We start from the raw sequence: 23,484 nt of genomic DNA on the forward strand, positions 1-23,484 counted from the left end.
CATCAAGAATACACACACAACCATGCTGAATCCTAAGGAAGGAAGCAGACAGTCGGTGATGACTCTCTAGATGATGAAAGTAATAATAAGTTCTCATGAAGCTGCTGCTGCTGCCCTGGGCAAAGCTAAATGTCCTCTGCTTGGTCTCGGGGTAAAACCCAGATTTCTCATTTGGTTCCCTACTGAAAAGCTTACTAGAGACAAATGGAGCTGCTTGAGGCGACCTGGAGCAGCTTGAGAACCATCAGATGAAAATACACAGTCATTGTGTGAGCTGTACAGTCTGGATGATACATCTTTGCTCATTTTGTTTTGTCTATGAATCTACTACTTCCTCGGGCAAACTGTTCATCATCAAAACCGGAGCAGAATCTACAATCATTTGATAAGAACAGAAACCAGCGGATACAGCTGCAAAGTCAACTTCAGTGGCGGACTCAATAAAATGAAGCTAGCTCTCCAAAAGTGGAGAAAGAAGCAACAAAGTCTGTGCAAATATTTTTCTTGATGGGGAAACTGTTAGAGCAACTTAGGAAAGAAAGCAAAGCAAAAGTCTGAAAAACTTCAGTCCAGTCCAGACATTATCATTAACATGTATTAATGAAAGTAAACCTGTAAATATACCTTGAGCTTGTGGGAGTTTACATAAATGATTAAACCATTTTTATTTCACTATTTATTTAGCTATTCAGCTTTGAATTCATATGCATTGCCTTTCAGAGTTTTGTTTTCTGTAATTAATTCATATAATTTTATTTGTATCTGTATCTTTCTCATAACATTGATAGTGTTGTGCCTCACCTCACCTCTGGGGGCGCTGTGCTACACACAGTGAATGAAGTAAGAAGTTGGCCATCGCTGTCTCTCTTTATATTGCCAGTTAACATGATTCTGTATATGTTGATGCTCTACCTTCTGCTTTGTATCTTTAGTGACTGCATAGGCATTAAGAGCAACATATACTCTTCTTCTACACATTAAAAATACTGAAAACAATCAAGGAATAAGTACAAGAAATAAATACGTGACAGAACCGACTCAGGACGACTGTCCTCCTTCGAGATAAACTTCATTAAAGCAGCCAGATTTTTTAAAATTGAAGGCAAACAATGATTTTTATAAGAGTGACAGAGATGGAAAGGACAGGCGCATTGACTTTATATACAAATAAAAGTAAGACCATACTCAATTTTTAAAGAGAGATCAACTCTCCTATAAAAACATGTTTTAAATCAAATTTGACCATATGTTAAGCTTTGTTTGTTTTCCTTACTATCATTGTTTAACAGGAATTCATTAAAGCATGATAAAACATCTTTTAAGACAACTAAGTGATTAATTATGATCAAAACTGAAATAAAAGCTCCTATTTTGGGTTTTATGTCTTTGTGCATCTGACTCCGTCGGTGCCTCACCAGTCCTGAACCTCACAAACAAACCACACAACTCTGAAGAGATAAATATAGACTGACTTAGCTGTAGCTGTAGGCAGACTGATTGTTGACAATAGGTGGAGGTGGGGAATTTAACTCCCTTAGCATCCGTCCCATCTGTATGTTGTACAGACAGAAAAACACCCGTTTCTTTGCGCTGGAAAATGTTTTCTGATGCGTTTCATCTTCTCACCCTCTGGATTTACACATTTTAAAAGACTTACTTGATTGTACCAGTAAAAAGAGGAAGTTTGCATGTCTCTTGACTCCTCCACATCCAACACCGACTCAGTAAAAAAATTAGTTCATGTCCAGAGTCGAGTCAGTCCAGTTAATAATGGCCTCCTCTCCATCTCCAGGCACAGATTGTCCATAAAGGCAGAGATAATAAGTTCACATTAAAACATTACTCATGTTGCGCTGCCTGACAGAAAGGCTGTGACCTTAATCTCCAACCTGAGGTCAAACACACACCAACACACTTACTCCATGTCTGCCTCCACACACTGCTAGAACTCATTCTAGTCTCTATAAATGCCTGTGCAACCAGCCAAATCCTCTCACAACTTAATCTGTCAGAAATAGTTTTGTGGAAGCTAAACAACCTCTCTGCAGCCGGGCTGCATCCTGGCAGCCAGTCCAATCTTTGGAACCACAGCCTATTGTTTTAGAGGGGATGCAACATATTGCAGCTCTCTGACCCTGCAGCTCAGGAAACTACAGCTATATTTCTGTTTTGCTTCAGTTCCGGCATCAAACAGCTCCGACGTTGTGTGACAAATGTATGTTTGCAATCTAGTGGCACGGCACTCCATAAAAACGACGCCGTAGCTTCTGGAACAGCAGGAAACGTAGAGGAGGAGGTGATAAGTGTTTGGTTTTGTTGTCACTGCCTCCATATGGATAACATGATTTTTTATTTCAAAGCATTAAGAATCGTGACAAACAAAACATTTAAAGTCACCCATCATAGTCATTCTTGCATGTCTGACATCCCACTTATCCTGACACATTAGCATATAGAAAGTATGAATAAGTTAAGCTCTTCAATCCCACGCCTTAACGCTGGTAAGAGCCTCAGTGTGCAGAATAGTTTCAGGTTTTGTTCTCTCTTTTAAACTTTTCTTTTTAGCTCTTTAATAAAATAATTGCTGCATTTTATTTGTATGTATTTTTGTGATTGCTGCACAGAAATGGGATGTAAAAAAGTAGGAATCTTTAGTAAGAGTTTTAGTGTGTAATTCAACTAATTAATGATGCGTAATTATTATTTTAAGGATTGAACTTCTTTTTCAGCTTCTTGAATAAATTGGACTATACACTTCAGGAGTTTTAGTGACTCATCGGATTATTTGGCTGAGCAAATCATGACAATAAAGATTTCAGTGAGAGGAAATAAGACAACATATCCTCTGGGTAAGGTAGTTTGGATTATCTACTTATTTATGCTGCGATGAATGTTCAGTGAATGTTTTGCGATGAGATGTATATATATCTTCATGTTGTGACAAACTGCATATGGAACATGTCAGGAACAACATGCCCTCCCGCTGTGTTCACATCAACCCCCAGAACCGTTTCTGACTCACTGTGTTAGCATCTCTAGGCTGTATGTATGGAAAATGTACAGCATGCAGGTTTGGATGACATTTATTTTGATTCCTTTCTCAAATGAATAAAGAGGTACTGTCAGCATGGAAAGTTTGTAATGTTGCATGATTACTGCTTGTAGGTTTTGGCATTTAAATGTTTACTGCGACATTTTAATAACACACACACACACACACACACACATATATATATATATATATATATATATATATATATATATATATATATATATATATAGATGCAACAGATTTTTAATTGTGACTGCATTGTGTTGCAAGGTGAAATAAACAATAAGCAAATTAATAATGACTCAAACAAAAACTGCGCAACACTCCAGAATCATTGTTCAGCATTATTTTATTAGATATCAGCCCACACTGCAGTGTTGGTTTTATTAGTACAGAACGCTGGTCAAAGGTGACCTATTAGCTTCCTCGATCAGGTTAGAACGGGTCTGTCGGCTAAACAAAACTAAACTTTAGGAGAGGCACATTGGTTGCCTTCATTTTCAACTTCAGATTCTGGATTTCTTTCTCTGACCTGATTGTTTTGGATCAACAGGAACATCCATGTACGATTCAGGACACTGAAATTAAAATGTTTGAAGAGCCTGCGGTAATTCAGCCCCAAAATCTGATTATTTACTCACTAAATCTTCAAAATTTGCAGAAAAAAATAAAATTCTGCATCTCAGGGATCTGAACATACGATACCAGAAAGCAATCTTAGTCATGTCTTCGTGATGCCATGTTTGTAGGCAGGTTGTATCTTTGCCAGAACATTCCAGGACGGAGTGAGGCTGCAGTGTCACCCAGCTTTGTTCGGTAATCGATAGCCGTCCCCACCAACATGCTGGCCCCTTATTTATATCTGGACTCAACGCAGACAGTCCAGAGCGACTGCTGTCTTGAAAAAGCTTACAGCAGCACTCCGGTCCTTGCACAGATGGGAAATTTATTCTCCTCATTTAGCATTCAGCTCTGATTCTAAAGTTTAGGAGTCCATTGATCGCAGGTGCTCGAGCGTTCACTTGTCAGCTGTAATGTTTTAGGTGTGTGGAGTCCTGTTATTATTGGGAGAACTCAGATTAGTGCATCAATGCAGCATGGCAGGAGTGTGCACATTACACAGGACTAATGGAGAGGTGTGTGAGGACATTCACAGCCATTATACAGGCTTAGACCAAATTGCTCTGGTGAAAGCTATAAATAATTCAAACTGATTGTTATGAACCCTGGTGAAATAGAAAAAGGGAACACATTTAATAATCTCCACATGGATCGAAGATTTTGTCTGTCAGCTTCTGAGATTCTCCAATAAGTCATTTTATCACCGTGGAAGAAAAAAGAGTCTGGCCATGTTTTCAGGTTGAGCTAAATGTGTTAATGCCTTTGCAACAGTGGACTGGATTTTTATTTTTTTATTTGTCTTCATCATTTTACTAGCTTTTTTTCTTCTTAGCATGTAAATGGCAAAGTAAATGTTTTCTGAATAGTTCAAAGATAAGAGTTTGAAGTTCAACATTCCCAGCTGAAACCTCAATCTGTACGTTTTAAAACTGAACTATCACAGATTTTTCTTGGCATATTTTTTCACACTTTTAGGTGGGAAAAAAAAAAATATATATATATATATATATATATATATATATATATATATATATATATATATATATATTCTTACTGTCTTTTCCCATGTGAGTGAACTATTTCCAATTTAGCAGAAGAAAGCTCCAACCCTAATCTGCAATGCACTGCCTTACATTAAGACTAATTGGTTTTATTAATTTGTTCCATACAGTGACGATTTCTTTCTTCTCATGGCTTCTTTTAATTCCAGTTAAAAGTAGCCTAACTTTTAACTAAGGTTAAAGTTCGGCTACTTTTAAAGTTAAACTAATCTGAATTTGTAACTTAAGCACTGTGAAACCAGGTAATATAAGGCAACCATTCAGACACAGAAAACACGAAAAAATACTAAGCATAATTACAGTATATGTATATTTATTGACATATTTTTCACTTTTGACAAGTTTTTTTTAAACAGTGACGGAAAAATCTGAAGCCCATCAGTCAGTTTGACAGATTATATACCTAACCATTTGGGGCATATGACCAAATATTTTTAACTTTTGGCACAGAGTACACCGCCGAGAAAACAAAAATAAATTAATTCTAAAAGAAATGCTGAAGTTGCACCATCGCTGAGTGTTTGAGGGATCAGGAAACCCCTCTTTCAGATAATCTCTTCACTTTGGGAAATGTTCCCTGATTTTAAAACTTGTCACTGCATAAAAAAGTTCAACATAAATATAGGGTGAATAACAATAAACCATGGAATCTGAGTACAAAATGGAAGAAAGTTTATGAAAATGATGACGTAATACCGGAGAACTCACATGTTTCCTTCTGTTGGGAAACGGGCCAGCTTGGCTCCTGCTGGAGCCCGGCCCCTCAGATGATTCACCTCTCTGAGAAAAACCTCTTGATGAAACCTGTCAGCTCTGTTTTAGTGCGAGATAACTTTGACTGCAGCATCTGTTCTCACTTAACAGCCTTTTCTTTTGTTTCTCATCATTCCACCTCAAGTCCAAGTCCTCTCCTGACCTCTCCGCCTCCCCCGTCTCCCATTATCTCCGGCACATTTTCTCTCAAACCCTCTAAGCTGCACCTGCCACTCTAACATGCTCCTTTCTTCTCCTGTTTCTCATCTCTTAGATGTTTATGTCTTTAAATTGTATCTCCCTAGTTTTGGGGGCAGGGTTACCTTTCAACAACTCACAGCTTATATCCAACTTTCTTCTCTTGTTTGCCTTATTCCCACTGCCCTGTCTCATAAACTCATAATCTCTGTACCTTTGTTTCTCTTCTTTTTTTATTACTTCCTCAGTTGACCATTCTGTTTTAAATCGCCTTTGTCATTTTTTTTTTATCTTTTCAAAATATTCACAGAGATTTTCAATCATTTCTCATGTTATGTCCTGCAGAGTTTTCTATTCTTCACAGCTAATCATCACCTTTACCACTTCCTGCCCCTGTTGGATGTAAACTATTGGAACTAACCTGTGATGTTTCAAAGATTGTTATTCGTAATATCAGCATTTTTGGAAAATAAAAAAAATAATAATAATAATCTTGAGTTTTTCCTCTTTACTGTTTTTTGGGTTTGTTTGTTAAATGAAATTTTAATCGAGACCCACCAATATATGTTTTCTGTTCTGTGATTTCTACTTTGTGAACAAGCCTGAACTTCCCAGAGCAAATTAGCTGCAATATTTATGCCTATGTTCCTGGGGGGTTTTTTCTAAGAAAATTGGTGTTTTACCCACAAACACAGAATGAAAGTGGAGAGCAAGAACATTTATTTCTTGAAATATTGACATACTTCAAGAAATCTGTGGACACTCTAGCTGAATTCAGAGAAAATAACCATTTATATTGTGAGAAATTAATCTCACAGCAGCATTTAGAGGGTAGAAAGAGATCAGCAGCTTTGCTTAGCTTCAGCTCCATCGTCTGAACTGGGTTGTCGCTTTTAAATTATCTTTCAGACCAAGCAGATCCCCTATCTAAACACCTTTTTATTTAAGACTTTGCTCAAAAACGCATAACTGTTTATATATCAGTAGTAAAACAATCAGAGAAACCATGAAACCACCCCCAGTTTATCAGTAAATCCACTCAGATGGGCCCATATTGTTTTCCATTATTCTCCTCCAAGAACCTTTAATTACATCCTGAGATAGTTTGATATCCTTATCCATGTATTGCATTCATCTAATAAGGTAAGTGGTGATAAAAATGATGGTTGATGGTTTTTCATGGGTTTGGGCTCAAAATGTGCTCAGCTGAATGTATAAATATCGCCCCACATTTTGTGATTTACAGATGGAAAATTAATGTAAAAAAGTAGCTAAAGTCTAAGGACAACATTTAAGACGACTATGATCGACTGTTATGCAGTACATTTGCATTTTTTAGAAATCGCTAGTCGTCCTTTTACGCCATTTTTCGCTTTTAAACCCAAAATAACTGATTTTCAAATCTAATTAATGATTTGCGGTATGCTATTCTTCTTCTTGTGGTTCTATAGCTTCATCTTGCGCCAACGTATTCCCCTCTTGCTCATTTTCCAACCTCATTCTGTCAGTGGCCCCGCCTGCCAGGCCTGGCCCCGCATATACATCAAAACCACACTATAGACGTTGTGCAGTCAGCATGGAAGAGCTACTGGCAGAACTATAATAGGGACAGCGATTTATGGTTCACATCCAGCACGCAATTGTGTGGCACGTGTGGGTATGCATTTGAAGAATGCGCTGCAAGATCTAATATGTTTTCCCCAGTTTAGACTGAGGATGGAAAAGAGAAATGGAAAGATTTAGCAGCTGTGCTTGATTGAAAAATTTAAAAGAAGTGGTCCAACACAAGAAACTTCCACTTTAAGTGTTTAATACGTAACTTTTATACCTGTTGCCACGTCAAAGCAGCTGCACAAAAAGGCATGTTCGGCACCTACAGCATTTTGCTAAAATAGTAAAAGTTCAGGAGCTGTTTTTTTTTTTTTAACCCCTCTTGTTTTTTCACTTGTGGCAGCCCAGATTTATAGATCTTAGTTTCTGATTTGTTTTGGCTGTCTGGTTCTTTTTTAGCTCTTCGTTCAGGTGGATTTCTGTTTTGATACATCTCTTTCTGAGTATTATTGTTCTTGTTGAACAGTATCCTGATATACACTACACCAATTGAACTTGTAACTAAGACTTAGTTACTATTAGGTAACTGTATTATCTAATAGTTCCTTTACAGCCATATGTAAGAAGAACCAGTAGAGCGGTCTAAAGGGAAACATGCTGGGGCGGCTGTACTTGTCTTGATCCCAGTGCTTGACTAGTATCCATTTAATACAGCGTGACATTGGTTTTGGAAAGTTAAAGACTGCAGGGGACCAAACATCCTTTTGAAAAAGTGCAGAGGACATGTCCTCCTACCCTCCAAAGTCTGTGTATGTTCTGCTTGGTGTTTGAGCAGTTTTCTTCTTTGTGGGTTTCTCTTTCTGTTTCCTTTCATGTCTCCCTGATGCACATTCAGGCTGAAAAGACGTACAAAAGTTGGACGCTTGTGCACTGAGCAAAGTGTAGATAGACACTTATTGGTACCCAAACCAATGTTCTTTAACTGAAGGTCCAACTGAGGGACAATGGACGTTCAGTTATCGATCCATTATCGTATAGACCTAACGGACCGATAGCATCTACAGAACCGGTGCCGGTCGGGGGAAATGAGGCATATTGTCCCTCTCAGCTGTTTCTACTGTTTTGATGAATCTCACCTGCTTCTTATCCCATTATTCACTTCAGGTAACTGGTTTTCAACCCTCGTTTTGTCACAAAAGTTTCAATTTTAATTCTACTTTGCACTTTTAATAAGTATCGTTGCTTATGTTGCTTATTAAATTATCTTAGTTTTAATTCTGCCTACTGGCTTCTTGCCTCCCCGTATTCAACACACCAAAGCCAACAACTAAGTGAGAAAGGAATAAAATAAGATGAATACTAAACACTTCCTGTCAGTCCGTCTCTTACTTTCTCCAGACTTCACTTCATTGCGTGTGTCCTGTATGTTCTGGTAAATTTTGTTTATTGTCTGTACGGCGCAGCATGCCCTGCTGCAAACGTAATTTCAAGGACAATAAAACCTCAAACTAGATTTGGTGCAAGTGCCAGCAGGAGAGTAAGGTGCCTGAAGGTGAAATGTGGAATAATGGAAGCAGTTGAACAGTAAGAGAAAGATGAAGTAATGAAAAGACACAAAGGAAAGAAAAGGCCAAGAAGTGATTTCTGGTGTCGTGAAATGTTACCAAATGATCACAATATGCTGAAATACAAGAAAGTGAAGAAATGATGCCCCTTGCAAAAGGACTGCAGAGGAATTCAAATAATTAAATGAAAGTATTTTAACCAACCAAAATGTGTGGCTTCTGTGTTTAAGTATGAAGTGTAAACAGGAAGTGCTTGGAGCAGCTGGAGTTGTTCTCTTGTCTGAGATGAGAGGTGAAAGGTCAGTTTTTTTCTACTGAAACATTTAGCATTATCATTCCTACAATGACTGAAAATCTTTAAATAAAACTTGAACTATTTCTACAGAAAGTGCTGCGTCTGATTGATAAACAGATTCGATGTGATAAAGTTGTAGAACGTGATTTGTTTTTGTCTTATTATTGAACAAATCTTTTAGCTGTGGTTGGTCAGAATAAAACATCTGGTATTTAGTCTGGTATATACATAAAACGCTCAGTCGATATTATAGATGTATTAATAATAGTTTCTTAAACCCTGACAGTGTACATTAATTAACTTGGCTACACACTGCCAGGTTGTTTTTCACCAACAGTCTTTGAGAGATTGATGGATTAAAGAAATAATTAGGAAAAATTCACAACAGACGTGTCATGTTCCGTGTTTCTGTGTGTTTATTTTTGAGTTTCTGTGTAGTCCTGTGAGTCTGTCTCTGTGTCTTCCCTGTTGATTGCTCCCAGCTGTATCCAGTTCCCTGATTACCTTCCCTGTGTATTTAACCCCACCTGTTGTCTTTGTCTGTGTCGGATCCTCGTCGTATGTATTGTGGTTTGTGTTTGCTCCGTCTAGTCCGTTTGACAGTTGCTACCGGTATTTAGCTGTGTGCTTGCCTCTCGCCGTGCTGCCTGTCTTGGACTGTTTTTGAGCTTATCTCTTCATTAAACCATCATCATCACCATAACCTGGGTCTCAGCGTCTCTCCTCACCACCAACACAACCCCACTTCATGTCAGGACGAGCAACACCTACAGTATTAAAGGAAAACAATAATAAGACAAAAACTAAACCTGGACTAAAAGGACGGGAGTTTGATGCTTTCAGAAAAAATAGAAACCCTGACCATCAAATTACACTCCCCGTGAAAAAAGGCAGAAAATACTCATTACAGGTTCCTAAATACTCAGGTCATCTTAAAAAAGAAAAATATAAACTAAGAAATTACTTCTGAACATGAGATTTTTATTTGTCATTGGTTCCATGAACTGCGGAGGCTTAAGAAACATGAAGCCTCATAGTGGCATAAAGTCAAGTGGAAAAAAATGTAGATACAGTATTGGGTCAAAAGAAATATAAAGTGTTGTCACTTTCACATGAATGCATACAGAAAAGGTCAGAGGTCAAGGCTAAAAACTGCACAACCAAAAACGCATCCAAATAAATTCACAGCAACATGGGATTGTGTATTGAATAGATATGTGTTAACTGTTAAAAAGCAGTAAATAATTCACCTCCTCAAGCAAACCCAAGTTTCTAACATCTGCTGGAACACAGACCTCCTCCGACAAACAAGCAGGCTTCCTCATAAAAACATGAAGAGCCAGAAAACCCACTCTCAAACAGTCGGGGGCAGAAAGCCGTGACACACAGGTGCTGATGCAGCTTAATGACCAGAATAATTTAATATAACACTTCAAACTTACACACACTGACACACACACATCTCACACTTCACCACCCACAGTCAGTAGCTGCCTCAGCTCACATGAAATTTTTAGGGATCACTTTTATTACTCTTTGGCTTTATTCGTGAGCTATAACGGCACGGTGAGTAATACTCCTGTCTCTGAGCAACCATCCGAGCGGGGGAGTTTACGAGCGTGCATGCAGCAGCCAAAGCATGCAGAGATATTTGCTGAATGGCAATTACACTGCAGCATGACTGTTGGTTTGAGTCTGAATGTGTGGAGATCCGACAGGAAGAACGGTGTCCTGCAGTCAAACAATGCAGGAGGAAATGTTGCTTTTCATCTCAGATCTGAGGCTTTGGGGACTCGATTTTAAGCTTGAAAACAAAGGTGATCTGGTTTGTGGAGCTTCAGACTCTTCTGTCTAACTTACTGGTTTATTGAATATTTTGAATCTTGCAAAAGATTATTTTCTGAGAAAAGCATTTGTGATTGATTTTTCTTATTATTTTATTATCGAGTTAATTTCTCTAAATGAACAATGTTCACTTCATCAGTTGTTACTCCCATACAAAGCATATTGCTCTTTTCCACAACAGATGAGGAAAATTAAAGTAAAAAAAAAAAACTATTTCAAATGGAAACTCAACAGCAGGGTTTTTAAAAGTTATGTGAATAAAAGTCTTCTGAGCACTGTTGCAAGCAATATTGGAAAAGTTGCAACATAATGCAATAAAAGAATAATGGTACTTTAAATGTTGTAATTAAAGCACCCAGATGAAACAAAAGTCCATCTGTCTGCAGAGATCATGAGCAAATGTGTTTCATTAATTAGAATAAACATTCCTGTTAGGTATTTATGGAGAAATAGCTTTCAGCAGTGACATCCTGAAACGACATGACAAGATTACAAAAGCAGGGAGGAATCAGGAGCGTTGTTGTGCACAAGGCTTAGGAAGAGGCACTCAAGACAGAATAACCTCTTAAAGTAAGAACTATTAAGCTGTCTGAGTTTTGAGCTTTATTTATTGTAATAATTGTGCTTAGTGCATTGTTCTGTTGGCATAACAGCATATCTGCAGTGTGATGCACTGAAGTCCATTAAATATGTTCTTTTTCCTCTGAAGAGTACCTTCTTCAACTGGGGAGGTAATTATGTGATTTTCTGATGGATTACACTAATTATTCAGTAATGACTGCTGTGTTTTCTGCTTAAGTGGTAAATAAATAAGGAACAAGTATTTGTTTAAGAAACCTAACATAAAAATGATTTGATCTTTTCCAGGTTTTACATTATTCAAGTCTAAGCTGAAGTGATCTAAACCATGCTAAGGACAAAACCTAAACATTGGTGAAATACTAAGTACACCCCCAGAATTTCTAGATACAAATAAGTTGAATTATGTGTTGGGAAAATTATGGGATTTTTACTTCAAGTTATTTGCACATAATCAATCTGTTTTGATCTGCTGATAATTTGGTTTTTCATAAATTTAACGGTGATCATCTTGTTGTAGATTTTACATTCCTACATTCAATCTGGAAGAAAGAATAGCTTAAAACCTTCCATATTTAGGTTCGTTGGTTATATCAAGCAAGTTCAAAATTCAGAAAAAATGTTAACTTGAATGTATTTATATCCTTTTAGTGGGACAAAAATATTTTAAATGATTAATATTTACAGTAACTTAAGAGAATTTGCAGTAAAAAATTGTGCCACAAATAGATTTCCAAGATAAAACAATTTCTTTCTACATAATTTATTTATAATTTATTATATGGGCATAGAGGAAATTTATAAATTAGGCTAGTAATTAAGCAGCAGGAATTTGAGCGTGTGTAGTTGCATATCTCACAACTGAATGAAGTAACTTCTGTATGTAAAAATAAACCACATCTGTCACTTTGACGATTTAATAAAAGCCCAATGATTTATACGGCTGAAAAAGTTTTCATACCTCACATTCTGGGTTCAGGAGGAAGAACAATAAAAGATGCCTCTAACATTACTATAGTTTTATTTATTATTTCTGTTTTGCATATTTGTAGTTGAACAAAATGCATGCAGTCGCATTTTGCCCTGTGATGTGTCACAAAGTGCATCAGCGTCTTCCAAGCAAATGTTCGATTACTGTGCTCAGCATCCCTCAAGGCGACACATAAAAGCTCCTTTAAGAGCAGCTATTTGATATTGTGAACCAAAGAGTATGTTGCTGGGCAAAACAGGATGCAGAATGGTTACAGAGAGGGGAGAAGGTAATTTACTGCTCACTGGAGGACTCTCACTGCTGCATGGCTGCACCATCAGGACAGTAGGGCTTTATACTTGGCACCACAATGCAACTATGTGGGCTGGGATGTTAAAACTTTACTTTTCTTTACAAAAAGAAACCCAGTATGCAAGATTTGGTGGCAAAAACTTAGATGATAAGAATATCTAGACACCATTTACTTTTTCTTCTCAGTTATTATTGTCATTAGCAGTGAAGGCCTTGAAACTTCAATGTTCAGGTTTAATGGAAACAGAGTCAAAGTGAGACAGAGGAGGAGAACCAATCTGAACATCTGTTATAGTTTCTTCCTCACAAACCAAAGGTGGTCATTTCAGTTACTGTCCAGATACCCAGTATTTTGTCTTACGAAAGAATTCAAGACATTTTATCAGAGAACAGCAACAAACATAAACGTAATTTGGGGGGACATTACTTTGCATTGCATGGTGTGGAAGTGAAATGAATGGAAAATGACATGTGGTTTCAAAGGTTTGCAAATGTTTTTACTATTTTATTCTGGTACCTGCAAATAAATTTAATAAGTTATTTTGATTCTGAATAACATAACTTACATAACTTATAACTGAATAACATAATTTAAGCAGATAAAAGCAAGAATAACAAGTTTTCTTTTGAAATTACATTTGTCTGAAGTATTTAGACTGATCAAAAATCCAAAACATTGTATTAAAGCGTTGTGCACAGTGCTACATGTCTGACAAATAACAGAAAAAACTCATAGATCAAAGTCACACTGCAGGGAAAGTCCAGAAAGTCACATTGTTACTCCAACATAAACAGCAAAAGTAGAGAAGTGAAAAGAAAAGAAAAATTTAAATGGTGAATAATAAAAAACAAAATATCAAGTGCCTGCTCCTTGGACAGGGGTGGCAACTTTAAACAGATATTTGGAATATAGAGAAAGTTTTTCTCAACGTTTATTTGTTGGTTACTATGACACTTATCTACTTTTCAAAGAGAGCAGAAATTAGTTTTTGTGAGTGCAGGGACTGCAGGAAGATATAATCGCTGTCTGACATGTTAAAGCACGCAAACACGTTTTCTGGTGTGCTCAAATTAAAATTACTGGCTCTTCTGAAAATATATTGGCTAAGAACTAATAAGTCCAATCTTAACCTCAATTTTGAATGTGCTCCCCTGAATTAAATGGTAAAATAACGCTCTTGAGGCAGAGCCTCACTCATTTTGGACATTATTTTAGGAAAACTGCAGGGGAAAAAGAAAGAAAGCTATTTGAGATTAATTAATTAAGATAACTGTAATTTAATTTCTGTGAATATCATTTGGGAAATATTTTCTCATTATTATAAATTTAATAGGTAGCTTAGACTTGAGACAAACAAGTCTGAGTTTGCCTTCTTCCACAGAGAAGCAGGCATACAAAATAATGACCTGAAATGGCTTCATAACTCTTTTCAGATTTATGTACAACAGTTGCTTTTCTTTTCATCTTGGTGTAAGTAAGTAACTATATACTCCAAAGCAAAACTCTTGTTTTTATCAGTGTGGTCAAACATGCAGATTTAATCGTTGCATCTGGCTAAATCCTGTGGAAACCACAAGGGTATGTGTAATATTCCCCATAAATATCAGTTAATAATCAGTTGATAATGATGCAACTAACTGAGAAAGACTTGGCAAAGTTCAAAGATGGATGAAAAAGCAACACAGCAAAGGCTTATGGTGAAAGTTCAACGAAGACTTTCTGATAGAAACAGCGATTATATAGCTGATTGAGTCTTCGCGCTTCAATGATCGGCTAAAGACGGTTTCTGCGATGAAGTGTCTGTAACAGCTGAAGATGTGACATCATTTGAAGGCCTGTCAGAGCGATCACATCACTGAACTCTCTGACCTTTGAGACTGAGCCTTAAAGAGGCTGCGTGCCCTCCGTCCTGTCTGACAGACAGATGTCTAATCGGCTCAAACATGATTCACGCTGCCCTCAGGAAATACAAGTCTTCACCATTGATGTGATTTTCACAAATGTACAAATGTTACATTTTTCTGAAAAATGAAATATAAACTGCATAGTCAGATGGGCATTACCTTGATTTATTCCATCAAGAATGTTTAGTTATTTATGTAAATGGATAATATTTTAACTATTTTATATGCAGTGTATCATATTCTATTTGCTCACCTGTTTTAACTTTTTCTTTATCTGGCTCCTGTGCAATTCAAAAGCTTGAATCATAATTTTCCACCTACTTTTCTAACATAACTGTGCTGCGATTGCACAGTCATTCTTTATACAATACAATAAAATTAGAGAACAGCAACCATGTTGATACCAAATAAAAACATACACTAAACAATGTTTATGAAAAAATGTTGAATACCCAACAAAAATACAACATGAGAAAAATTTAAGATGAATGAAATATGCAGCAAGAGTAAATGAGAAATAAACAAAATGTGCCGGCATGGTGGTCTATATTCTTTGCCAGTGGCTAACGAGAAGCAAGAAAGCTGATTAGATCAGGTCAGATGTTTGCATTAGTTAGGACAATTTGTAGTACCTCAGTATGTGGATTAGTGCTGCTTGAGAGCCACTCAGAGAGGCAAGATGAGAGCAAACTCTGTGCAGTGGGAGGAGATGGTCAGTTTTCATGTTGATCCTCCTGAAGAACATCAAAGAGTCGAGTCACTTTCTGCCAATAAGTTGCAAGTTTGAAGTAAACACATCACTCAACCCACAGCAGTAAGATTGTTACAAAAAATACTTGAGAGATGACAACATCCACCATAAAGACACCGACGGTAAGAAAACAGCAACAGGACAACTGATATTTCAATCTGGAGAGACTCAGACGGAGAGAGGGAAGCAGTTAAAAGGGTTTAATGACAAAAATAACGTGAAAATAAACACAAAGTTCTTTGGCGATCAGGCCCCGGCCGAGGACTTCGAGCTGGACTTCGATAAGCTCGATGAACATTCCTGATGCAGCGAGGGAATGTAAACCCCCCGGGGCCTGTGCTGGTGGCGGCGGTCAGAGGATGATGAGGCCTGAGAGCCGGGAGCTGAAGGTGGAGGTGGGGTGGCGGTGGGTTGATCGGGGCTGGTAAGCGGAGGAGGCTGGGAGTGAAGGTCCTTTTGAACCAGAGCCTGGACGATGATTGGCTGGAGCGAGGCATGGACCTGCGTTGATAGGTCCGGGTTGCGGAGAGGGAGGCACTGATTGCAGGGCCAGGTGTGCCAAACGAGTCTTCCAGCCTGAACTTCAGTCAAGACTCCATGATCTGAGGAATTCATGTTTGCAGGAATATTGTTTGTGAGTTGCAGAACTTTCATTGTTTCTTAAAACATTATTTTGAAACATAGCATGCACACTCAGCACTGCAGTGTCTGAAATGAGTGTGATATGACGGTGACAAGGCGGTGAGCAGCGCTGCACCCCATGCTGACTAACTGCATCTAGTAGCTTATTTGAGCCCAGCATGTTAGACATGTTAAACATTGTCTAACATGTTGTATTTATCGATATGCTCCATGTATCCAAGGGAATCCCAGGCCTAGGAAGACCTGTGTGGAGCTGTGATGATGCTAACTAAAATGGGAGAAAGTGAGGAACTGATACAACATGGAGACAGTTTCTCAAGCAGTTTATTTTATCAGATGGTGATGCAGTTTGTAGCCAGTGTCCAGGATAACTTAAAGAGGGGGATTAACTAAAAGGAAATTAAACAGCTAAGAGTCACAAAAGTTTAAGGACAAACCCTCCACATTAATGTAAGATGGTAGCAGTAGAAGCACACACTCAAAGAGACTTAAGACCCTCTCCTCAGAGATTATCCCCGCCTGCAAAAGCCTCTGTAAGTACATGAAGACTTGCTTTTACAAAACTAATTAGTCTCCACTTGTTTTCTAAAGCGGGTCCCGAGTGACTGATTGTTTTCCATTGTCTCTGGTGATACTTACAGGCCTGCAGCATCCAAGGGCATTTTGTAACTTCCTCAAAACAAGATTGGAGCTTCTTCCAAGAGCAAACTAGCCAAATGCCAACAAGGATTTTAATGTTTGCTAAAGCAGCTACAACCCGCTCCTCAGAGCCAGCAACAGCCGCAGATAACCTATTCTGATTGTTTCCTGACGTCTGCTCTCAGCAAACAAGAGCTTTTCAGCTTTTCATCCCTCAAATCTGTCTGCAGGAGCAGCGAGCGCAGAGACAACCTGGCCTCCTCAAGGTCGACCAGCATCTCCAATTAAACTGAGCACAGACAAGACCATGTTTCTAATGTAATTCAAGAGCTGTAAATGTTTTCATTCTGGAGAGCAAGAATTGGGTGAAGATGAGGTTAATTCAGAGCTTGGTACCCAGCGAGGATTAAAGAAAACTAATGCTGACCTTTAAAAGTCAGAAATATCTTAGTTATGAGTCAGTCAGCTTGTTATTTTATATGCTTCAAGACTCTGATGTCTCATTCTGCGTGATGTGTTGAAGCCAGCAGGTCAGAAACGTGCAGCAGCAAAAATCTGTGAAATATTAGTTTGTTGACGTGTTGTTGACTTACTGATGAACTCCAACCAGGAATGTTTTATTTCATCTTTGAAACATTAAAAAACTGTTTCTTTGTGCTGTAAAAGAACAGGAGCATCACCAGGAATAATTATTATATCCATTTTCTTTACCATCGCAAGTCGAAGAGAAAAACAGAATTTTTTTTCATTCACATTCTCAGAAACCGGCCAGTTTAAACACCAGTAAGAAAACACAGACACATCTTCAAATCAAAAGCTCTACGAGTATCGGAGACGAACAAATCTCCTTTTATTAAATCTGATAACAGCTGAAATGATAAAAAATGTCACTTTATACCTGCAGCTGTTTGTGATCAGACGCCTTTATGATTTTAAAAGCACAATGAATTCGCAAATTACATGACATTTAACCTCAAAATTAACTTTTCATGCCCTTTGTTCACAAATTACTGATATAAATTTGTTATAAAAGTATTATTGATTGCACTTTAAAAATTAGGTAACTTTATGTTATTAACGGTAAAGTTTAAACAGTAATGATTTCTTGGTTAATGTCAAGTTGTCATAACAAAGACATTTTGAATAATGTCAACTTTGTATTAAAAGTGTCATAATTTACCGAATGACGCTTTATGACAACAGTCATAAATATTCATGAGACTTATTCATGTTCATGACAGGTGTTATGACATGTTTATGACAGTGTCATGACAGTCTTATTCACCCCCCCTTCAAATAAAGTGTTACCAAAAACTCTTACAGATTACATCAGTTGTAAACAGTATTGTAGATATATCATAACTAACTCAGGTTAAAATCGATATTAGATAATTGCACCAGTATTTTCTCTATAGATATTTATTTCTCTCATGAAAAAAAAATCACATTTAAATGTTAAATTGATGAGTTCATTAGTAAATGTGACTGTTTCATGAAGAATCCAGAAGATTCCTCAGGGTGGCTTATTTCCCACTAATGAATCAAAAGCCTGTGGTTGTATGAGCTGCTTTTTATGTCATGTTTTTATCTGATTAGTTATTGAGTCAGCAGTTGCCCTTTCATAGCACAAACAGATGAAATGAAAATCATGAAATGCTTTTTTCACCAGTCCTGAAGTCAGAAACTGTCATAGCGTTAAATACAAATACGACCAAAAGGATCTGGTTACGTCACATAATATATATGATCTAAATTCAGCTTAAAGTAAAACAGTAACGACAACTGTCATTCTTTGATTTCTTTAAACTGAAATACTAACACTTTAGGTGTCTCTTTATGATGTAGATTCATGTAACTCACTTTAACTTGAAAGACTTTAAGAGGTTTCTGTTTCTAAGAATGCTTACATTTTCTTTTTTTCTGATCTGTAAAGACATGATGAAGATTATGTGCAACGCTGAGCATTCGCTTTATCCAATTCTCATACAATACCAGCATGTCTTCAGTCAGAGGCTTTTTCTGCACGGATGTAATACAGACCTCTACAGGATGTCTTTCCTGCTCACAGTTCAGAGTTAGAAGAAACTTATCTGCAGGTAAAATTAGGATTTATTTTGCGTTATTTTCTCAAAACCTACAGAGCTCTGAGAAGACTTCCCATCTCCTTCAGCAGTTAATCACTTCAGTGTCCAGATGACTGACTAGATTTATTGACCTGCATGTGTTTAAATCTGCCCAAAATCAAATTACCAACCTCCCGCAGAGATTTTTAGGATGCTTGTTCCATAAAACCCCTGCAAGTTGAAATTATGCTAATTACCTCAGCTCATCTGCCATCTGGGAAGGACTGAGGAGGGAATGGAGAGGGGACACCATGATTCCAGCTTGTTGCCAGAGGCAGAAGGAGAAATAAAACAAAGATAGTCTTCCAGATAACTTAATAAAACTCTATGTTTCATAATTTTTCAGGTCAAAATTTTCAGTTTTGTGCTCTTGTTGAAGAACGTTGATTTCTGCTCATCTGCTACCTTGGTAACTGTTTGCATTTTCCAACTTTTTCAGGTGTCAGTAAGGTCTTTAAAGAGTAGAAAAGATCAACCAGATGCATCTTTTGCTAAGCAGATGGGTAAACGCTGCTCTTCAGTATGAAGCATCCCCGTTTGAGCTTTTCAGTCTTCACACTTGTTCCTCCTCTCATGCTGGGATGGCAAACAACACGAGGAAGCTCAGCAGGTGATCAAAACGATACAAGATGTTGAGGAAACTGATAAATACACACTGGCCTTAGATCTCTACATGAGGACAGTTTTGGCCACCAGGATGTTTTTTGTTTGTAGCTTCTTACCTGCTTTGTGCTGAAGACTGATATCTACCTGTAGCCAATCAATCAGTTTTATTTGTATAAAACATTTCAGCAACAAGGTAGCTCAAAATGCTTTACATCATAAAAACACAACAGTCAACAATTGAAACATTATATTTTGCCGATTGTTGTCATTTAAACATCAAAATGTTGGTTTGTGTTTCATTTATCATGGTACAAAATCGATTCTGTAGAGGTGGGCTTTTAGTCTTGATTTAAAGAAACTCTGTGTTTTGGCTGTTTTACAATTTTCCAGAAGTTTGTTCTAGATTTGTGGTGAATAGATGCTGAATGCTGCTCTCTATGTTTGGTCCTGGTTCTGGCATAAAGTTTAGTTATGGCAGAAGTTTGCTTTCTGGGCTTTTGAAAAGAATCATTTTTACATCCAGAGTAAAATTAGAGACTTTCACTTCTGATCCAGCTGCTGTTCAGGGAATTATAATTTCACTTGTTTACTCCCCTGTGTGGTTTGTGACGACAAATGGGACTTCTTATGGCTTTCCTTCAACAAGAGCTTTCTTCTTTTATGGTGCTAAACTAAGTTATCCAGTCAGCAGATTCTCCTACATGAGTTACGGATCTCTACAGCTCCCCCAGAGTGACTTGTTGCCTCTAGAGTGGTTCTCTGATAAACACTTTCTATTTTGAGATGATAGATTGAACAATGCTTTTGGGGATTTCCAAAACATATAATATTGTTTAACAGGTAAACTCTTCACAAGTTTACCTCTGACCTGATTTTTACAACTTCAACACCAGCAGTCAGACAGAAAAGATCAAAACAAACCTGTTGATTTTATTGTGGCTTTTCCTTTTTTATTCCTTCCACTATTATGGAAGATATATTACATTAAAAACAACCATCCAGTACATCTGCTTTTTGTTTTCTTTCATCGTTTGAATTAAATCTTATACATTAATTTCCATTCAAACCCATGCAGCACTGATTACTTTTAGACCAGAAACTGACCCCACAGGAACATTGAGGAATATTTAGTATTCACATCACACACACACACACACACACGCGCGCGCGCGTGCGGGTGAGGCTAAGTGAATACAATAGGTACAACACACATTAGAAAAACAATGATGTCCTCACCTGGGATGGCATGCGATCAGCCTAAGTCCACTGTGACATATTTGTTTTTCAGGCGACTTAAGGCCGTATTGATTCACAGATTATATCAACCTTGAAACGGATGAACGGTGCAGTGTGCGTGGCAGGTTCAGGAGTTGTTTGTGCAGCTTATCAGGAGTATGGAGAAGGTAAGCTCCTGCTGAAACTCAATACGTTTATTACTAGTTTGTTTTGTTCAACTACGGCAACAAGATGAAGTTCATCTCTAAAATGGGAGAGTTTGTCTGAAGTCTCTCATCAGCTGCTTCTGTGAAGTTTCTCTGATTTACATTTATAATTTAATCACTTCCATCATATCTTGTGCAACACTTGAACATAATGAATAAAATCAGATTAGGTCTTGGAGCAAAGTTTTAGTCTGATTTTAAAGCCTTTAAATGTTTTTTATTTAGTTTTCTAAAGGAGCAGCTACAGAGATGCATAAAGCTCCATCCACTTTATTTCAAAATGTTTGTCTTTCTTTGTTTTGAAGTCTAAAAATAAAAATGAAATGTTTTTTCTTTAGTAGATATTCATCACACATACACAAATGCTGCATGTTACACAATCTTTTTTCAAAAGATTGTGTAACATGCAGCTGTAAACAAGTTTTATTTAGCTGGGCTGAGAGGAAAATGACCTGCAATACATTACCCATCATGCAGCAGATTTCTTTTAGTTTACATCTGAGTAGAGTCCCATCAAGTGTAAAAGGAAGGAAAAAAACAAGAGTAACTTCATCTATATGTTTTTCAGTTGTGGGGTAAAAATATCCAATAAATTTAACAAATGCAGGGTGAAAAAACAAGGACTTGAACGTTTTTAGACTAGTTCTCTTTCTCTGTGTGTCTCAGAGCATAGTTGTATCTAGATGTGCATTTTTATGAATCTCAGAGGAAAAAAAGATTCCCTGAAAAAAAATCTCTGGTGTTTATATCAGTTAGATTTTCTTACTCAAAGAAAATGGCAGGTGTGGAAATACAGTTTATACTTAATTTAATCTTTACAGCCAAGATTAAATTACAGAAGATTTATCCGGGTACTTTTTACAGGAGCTGAAGGTTTATCCTTTTTACAGTGATCCATTTTGCTTTAAAGGAAAATATGAACATTTCAAACAGAACTTCGTGGTGCTGGAGTTTTGTCTCTGATGGGAACCTGATGGTTGGAAAACATGAACCTTTAGGCAGCCGCAGCCTTTTGCGCTGCCTCCCAGGACCGTGATGGGAACATTTAAAGCCCCTCAGAGGACAGTAAACCTTTAACCCTGGCAGTGTTGGAGCCCTGCTCTCCTCTGTGTTATCAGCTGAACAGGATTAGAGGAACTGTAACTCAGCAGATGCTCTGGGAGGTTTCATGTTGCCTTGATTCATGTTTCCTGAACCCAGAGAGCCACACCCAGATGTATGGAGCTACAAAGATAATGTAGATTTTATTTCTGTTGCACTTTAGCTAATGTGACTGAGCTGTGAAGAAGAACAAAACGTTGCTTTGCTTAGGAAATCTCAAAAGATCTTAATTTCAAACATATTTTAGTTAAATATCAAAGATAAACTGTAATGATGTGGGAACAGACATTTGCTTACAATGTAGTTATCTGTAACCTTGGTAATATGTTTAATTTCAATTATATTTGCTGCAAATATATTTCAGATAAGTTTCAAATATATTTTAATTATTAGTGCAACATCTTGTGCTTTTTTGGTTCCTACCTGTTATTGTTTCTGGGGATCAGATTAGTGTGGAACCTAAAGGCTCCATGTGCTGCAGCTTTATGCTGTCCTGCTATTTGGACAAAATAAAGAAGTTAATAAGTAGAATAAAGAGCTAGAGGCCTGCCATGATGAAGGCTCGCTTCATCTGCCCCTTACACAACACACAGTAGACGGACAACCTTCCTTCACGCTGCTCAGCTTAACTGCAGCTGGTTTATATGGTTCAGTTTATTTCTGACCACCATACTCATGTGCTGACCTCGTTTTTATACTTCCATTTGGGTCTCAACCACTTCTAAAAGCAGCTTAAAAAACACCAAGTTGATATTCTCTAGTGTCTGAAAAATGAAACGTTTCAAAAACTCCTCGATTGTTCAGTCATGTTCGAGGGGTATTGCGCCGTTACCTAGCAACCCAAGCAGCACTCCAGGACATTTGGTCAGCTGGTTTTATTGCTCTATGCTCTGTACAACGGCTGCTGGAAAAGACAAGTGTTTTATTGTTGAATTGCCATTCAGAAACCACTTGCTGCATTCTTGTTTGTTATGCAGGAGGATCCAGTTCTGCTTTCTAAAGATGTGTGTTGTACAATTGTGCATTTTTTTGCAGCCACGTTGAGTTGGGGGGCGTGGCCAGAAGCAGCTCATTTGGATTTAAAGTGACAGAGGCCCTTAGATAATCTCATATATAAGAACAATTTTGTGCAAGAAATGCAATGAAAATATTTTTACAGACATTTCCTAGCCTGTTCAAGGAGTAAGTCACCTTTTATACTGAGTTCTGCTTCACCTGTGTTAAGAGAATAAAATTATCAACTTCTGGCTCGTTATATTCTCTTGTGCTCCCGGATTGAATGATTCCATGCGTGGAAACAAAAGCCACACAGAGATGACAGTCAATGCTCCACGTCACACATTTTCAGAGTTTATCCTAACATTTAAAGCATAAATTGACATTGACAACACAGACACTTCAAACACACTAAAACAGACATTCATTTACCTGAGAAAGGCTCATTTACCTGAGAAGAAAGAAAAAGAAAAGCAA

At 37.5% G+C, this 23,484-nt stretch overlaps 1 long non-coding RNA gene across 1 annotated transcript in view; it reads left to right on the plus strand.

Annotated features, from left to right (window-relative positions):
* Positions 1-139: 139 nt before the first annotated feature.
* LOC106949795 (uncharacterized) overlaps positions 140-23,484 on the plus strand; it is a 26,830-nt gene continuing 3,485 nt past the window's right edge. Inside the window, exons 1-3 of the long non-coding RNA XR_001425458.1 lie at positions 140-151; positions 6,829-6,835; positions 21,532-21,540. This is a non-coding gene — a long non-coding RNA (uncharacterized LOC106949795). The remainder of the gene's footprint in view (positions 152-6,828; positions 6,836-21,531; positions 21,541-23,484) is intronic.

Source organism: Poecilia latipinna, unplaced genomic scaffold, assembly GCF_001443285.1.
Source record: "Poecilia latipinna isolate Pla-1442-1.1 unplaced genomic scaffold, P_latipinna-1.0 Scaffold364, whole genome shotgun sequence".
NCBI classification, from domain to species: Eukaryota; Metazoa; Chordata; class Actinopteri; order Cyprinodontiformes; family Poeciliidae; genus Poecilia; species Poecilia latipinna.